Consider the following 15,631-nt stretch of genomic DNA (forward strand, 5'->3'; position numbering starts at 1 on the left):
CAGACCTAATCAGCTCTTCCTATTATGCATTCGCAAGGCATGATGTGACTTCTATCTGAGGGACTTAGCTCAGTTGTAATTTTAGTTGCTCAATAATGTGATTCTTCCTCCTCTTCTTCCTAACTCTACTATAATGAGCAAAGGGGATCTTTCAAATAGGACAAGGGCTGTATTCACTCACCACCAAGCAGAGCACTGACACCTGGTAGGTTTTAATAAGCCTATGCTGGAAATAAAGTGATCCCTAAAGCTGCAGATAAAGCTCACAGAACACAAGTGACTTTTTCAAGGTTGCATAGACCAAAAGCAATAAAGCCGGAACTGAAGTCCTCTTGACTCAAATGTCTACATTCTCTTCTCCGGGCATCCTTATCTCCTACCGAAAGAACTGGGTAGACTCAGAGCAGGTTCCAGAAGACCCTGGCTAGGAGCAGTTGCCATTTGACTGAAACTGAGGCAGGAGCTGAAAAGAATGGATGAAAGGTCATTTATTATCCACTGGGTTTCAGAGGGAGACTTGCTTTATAAGCTTATTTTCTAGGGACGAAGGATTTTGATCCTTACATTGAGGAAGGTGTCACACACGATAATGCTGCTTTATGAACTACTCCTTTGGCCTTTGGGGAAGTAGAGAGTGTAGGAGAGAGGTTTTAAATGGGGTCAGAAGAGGGCATTAAAAACAATATTCTACTGAAATCCGAGCTCTGACTACTGTACCTGCCTTTCTAGAAGGAAGAAAGGCTGTTATTCAGCTTGGAAAACTCATTTTATTTTTCTGAAGGCAATGGGATATAATGAAAGACACAAGGGCTTTGAAGGCAGAGAGGCCTGGGATTTGGTCTCAGATGTGCTGCTTACAAGCTGTGTGACCTTTGGAAAGCTGTGTGCCTCAGTCTCCTTGTTGGCAAATATAATAATAATAACACCTACCATTCATGTCATTGGGGGATATTTAATGAGACAGTGAATTTAAAATTGCCCAGTAGGGTGCCTATTACAGAGCAGATACTCAGGAAATTTTAGTTCTCATCCAGTAAAATGTAGTCATTTGATGCTTCTATCGTTAAAATGAGGGCAGACAACAAGGTTATGTGGAAAGAGGTTAGGAACCGGGAACAAGTGACCTTTAGAGTCCCATGTAAAGATGGTTCCATGATTTTCTTTCATGTCTGTTGAGTGTCATTCAGTATTAAAATGCACCAAGGTTGATGGGGACAATTGCGTGAAATGCCCCAGAGTGGGAATCGGGGGATACTTTATGAAGCCCTGAAACTTAAGCTGTCTCTATTTTTACTTCTTAACAAAGTGTTTCAATAACAGCTAACATTTTGCAGATAAATACTTACCATGAGAAAGATGTACATTTTAGCTAACATACTTCTTGTATCTTCTCATACATTTCCTAGACCAAAATTGTGTATCTATTATTATCCCTATTTTACAAGTGAAAGAACTGAGGCTCAGAGAGGCAAGGTAGCTTGCCCAAGATCATACAGCTGGTAAGTGATGGCCCTAGGATTTGAATCAGGCAGTCCAACTGTAGCTTTTGTTGGAAGGATACTAAGCTATACCACTCCCAGTTTCCTCCTCTGTTGAAGCTCAGATATCAGGAAGATTCTTATGTGAGCACTCTAATTATTCATGAGAGTAGCTAAGACAAATTGCTCTTTGAAAAGCAATTAGTTCAGGGTCTGCACTAAAGTTCACAAACAGTAGAGGAGATGAAAGTGGAAAAATACAAACATAACATGATATGTGCTATAAGGAGAAGCCTGCGTGAAATGCCCCAGAGTGCGAATCAGGAGATCCTTTATGAAGCCCTGAAACTTAAGCTGTCTCTATTTTTTCTTCTTCACAAAGTGTTTCAATAAATAAAAATGAGTAAACATAAAATAACTTCAAAGGAAACTTTTCTAGGCATGACTATGTAGAATTTCATTTTATTATGATTTATGTAATTCTGTGTAATAATCAGTCTCTGGGCAATGGGAAGATGTAAATGGAATGATCTAATAAGACTAGAGGATGATTTGTGGATTTCAGATAATGTTCTTGGTCTGAGCTCAATCGTGAAGAATCAGGAATGTTCCAGTTAGAAGAAGAGGAGATGGACGCTCCTGTTCCTAGCAATACAATTTCCTGCACATAAGACAGTGTTTAAGGCTCTGGATACAATATACTTTGGGTTTAATGAAACCCTAAATGCTTATCTATTGGAAGTTGAGGCTGGGGTTTGCACCTGACATCCTTAAATACGAAAATCCTGTGGAAATAATTTTTGTGAATGATAGAGATTGTAGCCCATGACCTTCGATGCTGTGGCCTTTGCTTCTGGATGTTACAGTGGCCAGAACACCCCCCTCCTATTGCTGCCCTAGGGTAGCTTCAAATTATACAAAGCACACTTGCCAGGTTTAGGAGGCTATAGTGTATCTCCCATGCTGCAGGGATGAGATGTTCTAAACTGAGATAGAAAAGCTTTAACAAAGTTGAATAAGCACAAAAATTATGTAACTTCTTCACTCCATCCCCTTCTGTCACCATAGAACACAGAGAGTAAGGGGACAAATTTCTGATAACGTCTTGCCCAATGGCTTTTTCTCATCCTATGATATTTTTTAAGATTGGAATAGTCTTTGAAGAGGTACATTAGCTAAAATTTACAAATCAGTGGATTGGGTCTTCTCAGAATACCTGTCATAGCAGGGATCTCTAAAACAATTAATTTGGGCAGTAGGCAGAACAAAAGAAATCTGCTACAGGAAGGCACAGACATTCAATCTATCAGGCTTGCCAGAGACTGGGGGACTCTGGGGGAGTTGAGGTTTTCATCTGAGTTCATGTCTAACTCTGCTTTAATGACAGGTCTCTGTGTGTTTAGCTATCCTTTGAATTTGTATTACTGTTTCTCTCCCCTGGAGCTTTGAGTACCTGGAAAGTTGTGCTACATCTGAGTGTTCCTCCCCTCAAAGCCAGGGAGAAGAGCGGGTCTGGTAGGAAGCAGAGGCACAGTTACAGCGGCTGTGGCAGATTGCTGCCCATTTGTACTCCAAGGCTGATGCTCAAAGATGCTAGGTTTATTCTTAAAAGTTAAACCCCTCCTCAGCTTGTCCAGATGCTGTCCTATTATAGTTGTGCTTTTATGAAAGCCAGGCAACAGACAGGAGAAGAAAATCCAAGTCATAAAATGCAAAGATGCACACACTTCTCATAAAGTTGCTCTTCAGACAAATTTATTTTTTAAGTACAGGAAAGAATGATCATATTTTTCCATGACAGCATGCTGTCAAGGCCTGGGTGCTGGAATGATACAAGGGAAGACACAAGCCCAGCCCTCCAAGGAGCTTTTCTGTCTATATCCTTCAAAGCCTGCAAACTGTTCATGTTATTGCTAAAAATAAATAGCCAGCTTTTATTACTTACTACAGTCCAATCCCCCTACTAAGCATATTCTTACTGAATCCTCAACATAGGCCTAAAAGGTTGGTACTGTTATTATCTCCATGTGTACACAGGGAAACCAAGGTGCAACACAGGTGAGTGTCTTACCCAAGTTCTCACATCTCTCAAACAATGGGGGTGGCATGTGAATCCATGAGTATAGGCTGCTAATCACTCTAGTAATTACTATCTAGGATGTGGTGAGTGGTGGGAACATGGAATACCCAAATCCTGCTCCAAAACCCTGAGCCCCTGGTGATTCTCTTAGGTACTCAGTAGTTTCCCTCTGGTGATTACAGCCAGAGCACATGACTTAGCCCAAAAGCTTTTGAGGCTCTCCCAGCCACCACCACCCTGAAGCCAGAATCTTGCCTCTGGCAATTTCTAGAGAATGAAATACTCATGAGAAGAAGAAAACCAGCAAAGATGAGGCAGAAGATCCTGATTCTGAAAACCTGAAGCCAGAATCTTGCCTCTGTCAATTTCTAGAGAATGAAATACTCATGAGAAGAAGAAAATCAGCAAAGATGAGGCAGAAGATCCTGATTCTGAAAACCCACCTAGGATCCTGGGATTGGGAACAGGGGATATTAAAACAGGGGAATGTTCAGAGATCAGGAAGGGAGTTAGGATTCAGAAGAGAAGAAATATGTTAGTTCTCTACAGCAGAGACAGAGTCCTGTCCATCAAAACCTATGTTGTCTTCTTTCAAGGTATACAGATTATGTCTCCCAGCCTCTTTGGAAGATGCATGTGGCTGTGGGGCCGAGTTTTGATCTATGGAATGTGAGCAGGAGTGATGAATGTATGCCCTTTTTTCCTACCTATTTCAAAAGTGGTCATGCATAATTCCCTGTAGTCTTTTTCCTTCCACCAGCTGAATTTTATTATCAATAATGACTTTGGAATACCATGTCGAAGATAGCAGAACTTCCATTGACCTGAGTCTCTGAGTGACAGCATGAAATAGAGCCTCCCTCACTGACCTGGAGTCTCTCTGGACTATTAAATGAGAAGAACAAACTTCTATTGAGTTGCAACTAACATATACTTCAGATCTATTTGTTATCACAGCTAGCATTGCCCTGAATACTACTCTGTACCTGAGGAACCAAGAGAAAGCCTCACAGAAGAGAGAACTCTCAAATGACATCTGGTTAGAGCCCTGTATCCCACAGGTGCTCAGTACATGTGGAGGTTGACTCCAATGTAGAAAGAGTTCTAGAAAGATGAGCTAGAATCCCAAAGATAAGGTTATGGATCTGAGGTTGGCCCTATTATGGCATACAGAGAATAGATCACAGGAGGAAGGGGGCCTACTGTGGTCTGGAGTAATCTAGGAAACTTCCGGAAGATGTTGACTGCAAGCAGAAGGTGCATCGCTTTGGAACTTAACTACAAAATTGTGTCACGGGGGGCGGAAATGCAAGACTGTGAGACCTGGATTGTAGTCTTGGTTCTGTATCCACCTCTCTCTCTCTGGGACTTGGGCAGGACACAGCCCCTCTCTGAAAAGTTATTGCCTCCTTTGTTAAACTAGGAGGTTTGAAAAAAAGATAATTGTTATAAAGAGGCAGTTCAACACAGTAGTTAAGAACCTCAGTTCTGGGGTGAGATGCCTAGTTCAAATCTGATCTAAAACATATTAGCTCTGTGGCTTTTGGAAAAGTTTATTGACTTCTTATGCCTGTTTTCTTACCTTTAAAAACAGGATTAATAAAACGCCCATTTCATGGGGGTTGTTTTAAGATTTAAGTGAGATGCTAAGTGTAAAGCACTGACATTCCTGACATTGCAGGTGCTGGGTGTGTGTCTGTGTACTGACTTTACATGAAGATGAATCTCAAATGAGACTGCCTTGGCCACCACTTGGAGAAAATTCTGAGCACTTGCAGTAAGTGGTATGAGAGATGCATTTGCCACTCAAGCAAAAGGAAAAGGAGATCTTTAAAAAATTAAAATTGGGAGAGCGACATTCAAAAGGTCAGGGCGAGAGGTTCCCAGTTGCAGCACTACCCACCCAGGCGGCATGGACGGGGTCTCTGGTGTAGACACTGCTGTGCTCCACTGGGTGAGAGAGATTGAATGCAGCCAAATAATTCAGGACACCAATTCCAGTTTCTCAGAGGAAGAAATGATGCTTTGTAGGGCAACTGTCCAAAGAGGTGTTGTCCCCAAATGGCTAAGAAGAAGAAGCATGCCCAGGAAAGGTGATCACAGAGTCTCAGAGCCCAAAGGATTCTATCCGATCTTAGGATGAGGTGCTATATTTTTCAGGATTAACTTCATGACTATGCTAAACTCTTCATAAATATACTATCTCATTGAATCCTCCAAGTAGCCCACAAGGCAGACACTGTTAAAATCCCCATTGTAGAGATTAAGAAATCACGGCACAGAGAGATTAAAAAAAAAAAATTGATGCTATACGTCCAGAAAAAGACAGAACTGGGGACAAATCCACAGGGTCTGACCCCAGAGCCCCAGGTAATAGCAGCAACGTTACCTTGAAGCAGCTTACAGGAAATCATGCAATGAAAGAAGAGAATGCACACATGAATACATGCAAATGAATGCATGGATTGATGAGAAAATGGAGGTGGAGGAAAAATAAAGAGAAAAAATAATTGAAAGCCATTGGGTAAACTTAATTTGTCAGATTTATTGCCACTGACTATGGGATATAATGATTTGAGAAAGGCCATGAATTAAATTCAGCTCCTTAGAGGCCAGAGTGGACCAAAGCAACAACAACAGCAGCCAGATCTCAATGCCATAAAATACAACCCAACTGCACGTGCCAAGGTGTCCTAGACCACTTTGCTTGTTTGTTGTTGTTTGTTTGTTTCCCAAAGACACAAAAGAAAACTTTGAGGGTCTTTATGAGAGAAGCAGTTTTTTTGTTGTTGTTGTTGTTTTTTTCTGGTTTGTAATTGAGAGGAATTATCACCTACTGTGATCCCAATCAATTTTATTTTAGACTTGATTATATAAACACATTGATAAGTAGAGAAAATAATTATCTAGGTAACATTGCATCCTTCCTCTTTCCCCTTCCTACCCCCACAAAGTCCAGTGTCTGGGAATAATGGCAGAAAAATCTCATTACCTTATAATTTAATGGCTCTTTTAATCATTTACAGTTAATTTTCACATCTACTCTTTATAATAATAATAGTAGTTTATTTAGCACCTAATAAATCTCAAGCCCACGTGCATCACTAACGTGACCTAATGTGATTTTTTAACAATAGCCCTGATGTGGTAGATACTATAACTTGCATCTTTGCAGACGAAACAGATTCAGGGAATTAGCAATCTGGAAGTGGAGACAGGACCCAGACCCAGGTCAGCTGGACTTTGAAGCCACTCCCTGTCCATCACAACACATTTCTTTAAGCCTATAGTTCTCAACCTTGCCAGCCCACTATAACCCCTCTAAGGGGCTTTTAAAAATAACCAACATTTAGGCACCTTTTCAGAGTAAATGAATCAGAATCAGTAGAGAAGGAGTGCAGCTGGTCACCTGGCACTTTTTCAACTCATCACTCCTTCCTTCCTTCCTTCCTTCCTTCCTTCCTTCCTTCCTTCCTTCCTTCCTTCCTCTCTTCCTCTCTTCCTCTCTTCCTCTCTTCCTCTCTTCCTCTCTTCCTCTCTTCCTCTCTTTCTTTTTGAGACAGAATCTTGCTCTGCCACGCAGTGGCATGATCTCGGCTCACTGCAAACTCCACCTCCCATTCAAGTGATTCTCGTGACTACAGGCACCCATCACCAGGCCTGGCTAATTTTCATATTTTTAGTAGAGACAGGGTTTTACCATGTTGACCAGGTTGGTCTCAAACTCCTGACCTCAAGTGACCCACTGCCTCGGCCTCCCATGATTTTTCTTTCCTCCCTTATCCCAATCCTGGCAACCTCAAGGGAAATTGAGCAAACCAGCTCATTTATTAGGAGGGTCATGACAGCAAATCAGACCATTGGATCTGATTCAAAAAAATATAACAGATTCCAAGCCTAAAATTGACCCTCCTTTAGAGAGGGTACCCTATCAAGTCAATATTCTTTGGGCCAGCCTTGGGCAAAGGGAGCTGGTAATTTAATTAGAAGCTCTTTGGACTGTGAAAAGTGATCATTTTTCATCACAGCTTCAAGGACACCATTTTTCTTGCAGCTTTCCAATCGCCTTCATAGTCAATGGTCCAAAATCATCAAGAGCATACCGCACGATGTCATGGGCAGGGCACGGAGGGTGCAAGGAGACAGAACTCTTCCTGCGGAAACCAGCATCTCAGGCATGTCAGGGAGCCACTCTGAACCTTCACCTTCCCAGTCTGTAAAGTAGGATGAATCATCATTTCTGCCTTGACTCATTGCTGTGGGAGGTGTGAGTACCGCACGTGTGAGGTGTCCTGATACGCCTGACACGTGGTGGGCACTCAACAAAGACTAGCCGGTACCAAGGTGACTTCCGTATTAGCTGGAGAAAATGCACGTTGTTTTTTAACACTCCTCCAGCATTCACCATGTGCCAGGCACTGTTCTCAGTCCTTCACGTAGATTAATTCATGTACATACTCACGGCAACCCTTTGATATGGGCATAGTATTATCTTCATTTTACAAATGAGGAAACTGAGGCTCAGAGAAGTTGTCCAAGGTCACAGAGCTAGCAGTTGTAGAACGATGGTAGATGGGACCCAGACAATCAGGCCCCAGGGCATACCCTCTTCAATACAACACCATACTGACTCTCCTACTTAAAATCATAGGTTCTCTAAGAATAGAAAAGTAGTAAGAAGGCTGAATATTCTCTTGCTGCTTAAATTCAGCCAAATGCCTTACATGTTCTACCTCATCAGTCCTTATTATAACCCAATAAGCTACACCCTATCATTATCACCATTTTACAGACGAGAAAACAGAGGCATACAGAGGATAAATAGCCTGACCCAGGTTTGCAGCTAGTAAGTGGATTCAGATCCATGCCTGTCTGAGTTCAGAGCTCATGCTAGCAACCATGCTGCTGTTTTGAATCCTAGAAAGGCTCTCCTCCGTTGGTGCTCCCTCCAAAGCAGTACAGGATTAGCTGGGATGACCACCCCAGAGGCTCAACTCAGGGTCAGGGTGGGCAGTTACCCTCTGCTCAAAGTCAGAGCAGACTCAGAGGATGATAGTGACAGAGATCATCACACCTAGAGCCCATTTCACAGATAAGGAAACTGACCAGAAAGGAGAAGGCACCTGTCCAGTGAAATCAGTGCTGAGTCTTCCTTTGGGGCTACCTCTCTTTAGAAAATCCTCTAGTATACTCTAATAATTATTCTCAAAAAAGTCTAAAATATCGGAAAAGCTTTAAGTCAAAGTATTATAACTAGCATTTTTAATAATGGTAAAAACTTATGTGAACAACTTCAGTGTCCAGCAATAAGGATTGTTTCAATAAATTATGGTGCATCCAGACAGTAGCATATTGTGTAGCCAGTCTCACTCAATAAGGTTTATGAAAAGTTAGTCATGGTATAGGAAATGTGTGTGATACAATGTTAAATGAAAAAAAAAAAAATCAGGGGTCGGGAGCAGTGGCTCACTTTGGGAGGCCAAGTAGGTGGACTCCTTGAGGGCAAGAGTTAGAGACCATCATGGCCAAATGGTAAAACCCTCTCTCTACTAAAAATACAAAAATTAGCCAGGCATGGTGGTGCATGCCTGTAATCCCAGCTACTCAGGAGGCTGAGGCAGGTGAATCGTTTGAACCTGGAAGGTGGAGGTTGCAGTGAGCCAAGATCGCACCACTGCACTCCAGCCTGCGTGACAGAGCAAGACTCTATCTGAAAAAAAAAGTACTAGTAAGAAGAACTACTGGAATACTATGCAGCCATAAAAAAAGAATGAGTTAATGTCCTTTGCAGAGACATGGATGAAGCTGGAAGCCGTCATTCTCAGCAAACTAACACAAGAACAGAAAACCAAACACCATATGTTCTCACTCATAACTGGCAGGTGAACAATGAGAACACACGGATGCAGAGAGGGGAACATCACATACCGGGGCCTGTCAGGAGGTGGGGGTCAAGGGGAGGGAGAGCATTAGGACAAATACCTAATGCATGCGGGCCTTAAAACCTGGATGATGGGTTGATAGGTGCAGCAAACCACCATGGCACACGTATACATATGTAACAAACCTGCACGTTCTGCACATGTATCCCAGAACATAAAGTAAACTATAAATAAATAAATAATTCAAATCAGTAGTAATAATAATAATTTCCTTGAGGCTGGACTTCAGGACGAATTGTTTATTCTGCACCTTAATAACTCTCTAGATTGTCTGGTATCCAGTCACTCACTGGACAGAGTCTTGAGCCTGTCAACTGGACCCCATCTCTACTGCCAATCTCTTGGTCCAAATGACCATCGCCATTCACCTGAACAACAGCAACGTTCTCCCAACTGGTCTTCCAGCCCTGAGGTCCACTCCCCGCCTCTACTTTGCATCTCACGTAGCAGCCAGAGTGATCTTTATAACGTGGATATGACTGTGTTATGCCCTTTCATTGCACCCTCCGACGGCTCCCCACTGCCCTCAGGATAAAGTCTCTACTCCACAGCCTGGCATGCAACTGCCCTCTCCAGCCTCATCTCATTTTTCCAAATTTTCTACCTCCCATTCTACATTGCAGCCAGGCAGAAACTTCTGGAGTCCTTCTGCCTCTCCAAGTCCCTTCTGCCCCAGGACTCAAGCCGTGTGGTGTTCCCTCTGTGCATCACACACTCTGCTTGCTTCCCATGGCTGGCTTCTGCTGTTCCTCTCATCTCAGCTGAGCTATCATTCCCTCTTGACGGTCTTTCCTGGACCCTCAGTACTAAGTCAGTAGCTCTTCTCAGGGTTCCCATTTCTCCATTTGCTGTAATATTTATACTCTTATAGTCATCTGTGCTCACGCCCAGCTCTTCCACTAGAGACTAACCTCTATAGGAACAGTGTGGTGTCTCTGTTTTTCTAATGTTTCATTCACAAGCACCTGTGCACATAGTAGGCACTCGGAAAATGTTTGCTGAATTGATGTACCAGATAACTCAATTAGGAGGCTGGTTTGGGTGGATGATCTAAATTATCCAATTATTTGAAAAGGAAATAAACCTTTAGGGGAAGCTTAAATGATCCATATCTGTTATGTAAAAGGAATATTTTCCCTGAAATATAGTTTTATTTTCCTCTGTGCTATAAGGATTTAGCTCCCCGCCCTCCAAATCCTGAAATGCATGGAAACCACTCGGTGGTCAAAGAAACACATTAAAAATTCGATGTTCAGGCACTACCCACCGGGATTCTAATTCACCAAGTATGGGGTGAGGCCCAGGAATCTGTATTTATGATAATCTCCACGGGGGACCTTGACAAGTTAGAATACCACTGAAATATATATAAAGTCCAGCCTATTGCTTGGCACAAAGCAGGGACTCTAAAAATGTTTGTTCTACTCACTCATTTCCCTGACAGATGAGAGCAGGCCTGCTGTCTCCTAATTCCTTTATTCTAGCGTCATGTATTTTCTACCTGTTAAGCACCACATGTGAAGTAGACCCCAGAGCTGAAACCCCACCCGTCCTTGAGCCCACTCTGGAACAGAAATGCATCTCAAGCCCATCAGACTGTAGGACCTACAGCCATTCCCGCCTTTTAACGATATTACAGAGGCAGCTGGCCTACCGCGTTAGTATGACAGGTCTATTTTCATATGGAAAAGAAAATTAGAGAGAGGCATAAACATTTGCTAACTAGAGAGATGTTATTATAGCCCGCAAATTGCATTAACATGTTTAGTAATACTAGAGTTAATGGATTTCTGAGAGTTCTTCAGCAAGTGAGCCCATCTAAGAAAAACCTTTCTTTTCTGTTTTTAAGAGAAAAAAAAAAAAAAAGGTGTTACCCAGCAGCCCCAATCCAGCAGGTTGGTTACGGGCTGCAGTGGGGAATCCTGAGTCTGCAGGGATCCGGGGACTGAAAGAGGGCAATATTCCCTCTGATTCAGTTAAACGCAGGACTGGCAGGGAAGCCGCTCACTCCCACACTCTGCAGCTTTGAAGGAATATTAAAAAGAAGGCATTTACTGATGACTGAGAATTTACTCTGTGCCAGACCCCCCACCAAGCACATTACACTCGCATCTCACTTCACCCTCCCTGCACCTCATGGGGTAGTATTATTATCTCCTTTTTAGAGATAAGGAAACTGAGGCACAGAGAGTTCAGGGATGTTGCTTGAAATCTAATGGCTCAGAAGTCTGAGGTGAGATTTACACTCGTACCATCCAACCTCAGAACCGAAACTCTCAACCACCGAAATCGACGTGTGAGGCTTAAACAGTCTTGTCATCATGGTACCTATTTTATAGATGTGTCATTTGCACCAAAAAGTCTCTTGCCTAAGAGGCAGAACCAGAGTTCAAACCAGTTCAGTAAGTGCTTGCCCAGCCAGTCAGTCAATAAATTTTGTTGAAATTCTGCTCCGTGGCAGGCTCTGAGCTAGGCAATGAGAAACACGACAGACACCATCCCAGTCCTTGGAGATTTTAACCTTTTGTGCTGGGACTCCCTCTGGCATGGAAAGCCCTTGGATAAAAATGTCAAGGGCATTGCTATTTATGGCTGTTGTGCCTTGTGTCCCCTCATTTGGCCTATCATGACCCCCATCCTTTGGCCACCCAGAATACCTTGCCCTGGCCCATATCCAGAATCTGATCCAAATAGTCCTCTGCAATCCACCTTTAGACTCTGCTTCCAATACATGAATCCATAAAGTCAAGTGATGGTCAGTATATTGCTCAGCTTGGGCTGCCATAACAACATACCAGACTGAGTGGCTTCAACAGCAGAAATGTATTTTGTCACAATTCTGGAGGCTGGAAGTTCAAGATCAAAGTACCAACAAATTCAGCTCCTGGTGAAGGCTCTCTTCCCAGCTTGCAATCATCTTCTCAGTGTGTCCTCAAAAGGCTGAGAGACAGAACTCGGTGTCTCTTCCTTTCATTATAAGGACACCAGTCCTATGGATTAGGACCCCACCATTATAACCTCCTTTAACCTTGATTATCTTCTTAAAGGCCCTATTTCCAAATACAGTCCATAAGGGATTACGTTCAACATGAATTTGGAGGGAACAGAATTCAGTCTGCAACAGTCAACTGTACTTCCCACCCTTATAATCTCCTTTAACCTTAATTATCTCCTTAAAGGCCTTATGTCCAAATATAGTTCATAAGGGATTATGTTCAACATGAATTTTGGGGGGACAGAATTCAGTCTATAACAGTCAGCTACACTTCCCACAATGTGAAAACCACTAAACTTAAGGAGCAGAAGATTCTGAGTCATTCCATCCACACTTTACATTTGCAGATGGGAAAACTGAGGCCCTGACTAGGAGAATACCTTATCCAGGGCCAAAAATCCAGGCAGAGCCAGAGCTAAGCCAAGAACAAGAGCCAAACCTTGGTCGCACATCTAATAGGCCATGTAACTTCGTCCAAATGACTTAGCCATTTCAAACTACAGTTTTCTCACCTGTGAGGTGGAGGAATCATAGAAGTACCTGCCAGAAATGTTAAGGGGAAGGATTAAATGAGATTGTGTGTGGGGCATCCTGGGATACCCACATGGACACTGCTGCTCTTCCCTTTGGGATGAGGGCTTAGTCTGTCCATATCTTCATTTTTGGCTGCATCCTGATAGCTAAAGCAGAAACTGACAGCCCCATTTCTCAGCTGTTTCTTTTTATTTGTCACATTTTTGAAGACTGGGTCATCAAATGTCAGCTCTTTACATGTGCTCAGTGAGTATTTAAGTGAATAAATGAACAAATAAACCTAAGAAATGATTACTTGTTTTTAAAATGGATTTCTTGTATTTAGAAATTTTTTAATTTAAAAAATTAATATATGCATATAGAAAAACTCCAAAGTATATACAATGAAAATTAAGTATTAATCCCATCCCTGATACTATCCCCAACTTCTCTTTAGAAGTATCTATTATTATAAAGTGTGTATGTGTGTATGCCCAGCCTTCCACAGATATTCCAAGCTTTTCCACATCCTTGTTCTTATCATTAGAAATATTCTTTAAGCCCCATGCTTTTTTTCCACTGAAAAAATATATCATGGCTATGACTCCTTATCAGGGCATATTAAGCTATTTTCTCCTTCCCAAGTGTCACAATGGGTGCCTTTGTGTGAATGGATTAATTAGTCAATTCCCTATTCTTGGACACTTAGGTTGTTTCCAGTCCACGCTATTATAAACAATGAACATCTTCATTGTGCATAGGAATGAGAACATTTGTAGGAAAACATCTCAATACTGGAACACTTGGGTCAAAGACTGCATGCTTTTTATGCTTGTTTTGATCATTATTACCAAATAGCTCTCCAAAATATTTACACATTTCACCCTCCTTCCAGCAGTATATAAAAATACTGATTCTCTCACACCCTGGCCAAACCTCCCATTACTGACATTTTCCATTTTTACCATTCTGCCTCCCTAGTGGTTGGACAGTTATTCATTTTACCCTTATATAAGTCCTTCTCAACAGGAGAGATTCTCTAAGCTCTATTAATGAAATTAAACACCCTTCCTTAAATGCTAGGTTCAAGATAAATTAAATTTTAATTCTGTTCCACCTCGACTGTTAATTTTTTTCACCGATCTAGGCTGCCCTTTCTAGACTGGAGTTTCACGTGTTCCACTCAGAGTGGAGACTTGGGTGTTATTTGCACAGCATATGGCACTGAGGAAACAAGGCCAAGGGCTTGGCATCACCATTAATTAAGTTGTTTCAACACAGAGCTCTGTTTGCTCATCCAGATGTGAATCATACTTCACACTCTCATATTTTCCACCATGATTCTTTTTGGGAGGAAAGGCGCACATGTCCTGGTGAGGGCTGAAGATGGAAAGTGCTGGAAAAATCATTTTATCAGCATAGAATCAATTTCTGGAGCCACCTTGTGTATAGTTGAACATTCTCAAGATATATGAGATTTTGAGAAAGTCAGCAGGTTCATGCCCCTGTTTCTCAAGTTGGGCAATTTCAGTTGAAACCAATTCAACAGAAATGCAACTCAATCCAATAGAAATGTGTGAAGCCCTAATATTGTATGTTAAGCTCTCTGATGCATCCAGTGAATACAGTGGTAAGCTAAAATAGACACATGAAATCTCAAAGGGTTCGAAACCTGGAGTCTGCATATCTTGTAGTTGGATTCAAGAGGTTCCATTAATCCCTAAAATTACACATACAACTGTGCATGTATGTGTGCATCTTTGTGTGTGATTGTACATATTTTCTGGAGAGAAGACCCACAGAGTTTATCCTACTGTAAAAGATTCCACCCCTTTTGTCGCCCCCCCCGCCCCCGCCACCACCAAAAAAGAAAAAGAAAAAACAAAAAACAAAAAAAGGCTTAAGAATTGATAAGTCCAGGAATAATGGTGTATCTTCCATCACTTTGAGGACTTCGGGACCATTTTCAGGATTTTTAATATCTCAACATCTGCAAGCCTCTTGGTTTTCTTCAACTACAGCACCTCCTGCCTACTGCTTTACCCCTGGAAACAAACTCATCCTGCCCTTGGAGAAAGCAATCAGTTTTGTCTTTCTTATGCTAAGCAGCACAGTGAATGGTGGGTACGGGAGATGCCCAAGTTTGGCTGCAAACGAATTAAACCCTTCAAGTTCAAAAGACAGACTTCCAAAGTCTGATGTGACTTCTAGACATCCTTTCATTTACTCAGTCATCACTTATCTCTCCAATGACCCACACTCACTCTCATTTACACACACATCATTCACTCACTGTCTCATTCACTCACCATTCAGGCAACACACACTCATTCTTTCTGTCACACACTCATGCAATCATGTATTCACCCTTCAAACCCTTACTGGGTACATATCACATGTCTGACACCAGGAGACTGTAGGCAGAAATGGCCCACGTTCCTCCCCTAAAGGAGAACTTTAGTCTAAAGGGGAATCTGATGCTAAGACTAAAAACTACAATACATTGTCTTACCTACGGCAGAAACATGATGTAGGAAGAGTCTGTGCAAATTGCTGAGAAAGCCCTGAGGAGGGGGCAGCTGCATTATCCTTGGGGAATGCTTCACAAGCATGTGATATTTGA

Source organism: Mandrillus leucophaeus, unplaced genomic scaffold (assembly GCF_000951045.1).
Source record: "Mandrillus leucophaeus isolate KB7577 unplaced genomic scaffold, Mleu.le_1.0 Scaffold263, whole genome shotgun sequence".
NCBI lineage: Eukaryota > Metazoa > Chordata > Mammalia > Primates > Cercopithecidae > Mandrillus > Mandrillus leucophaeus.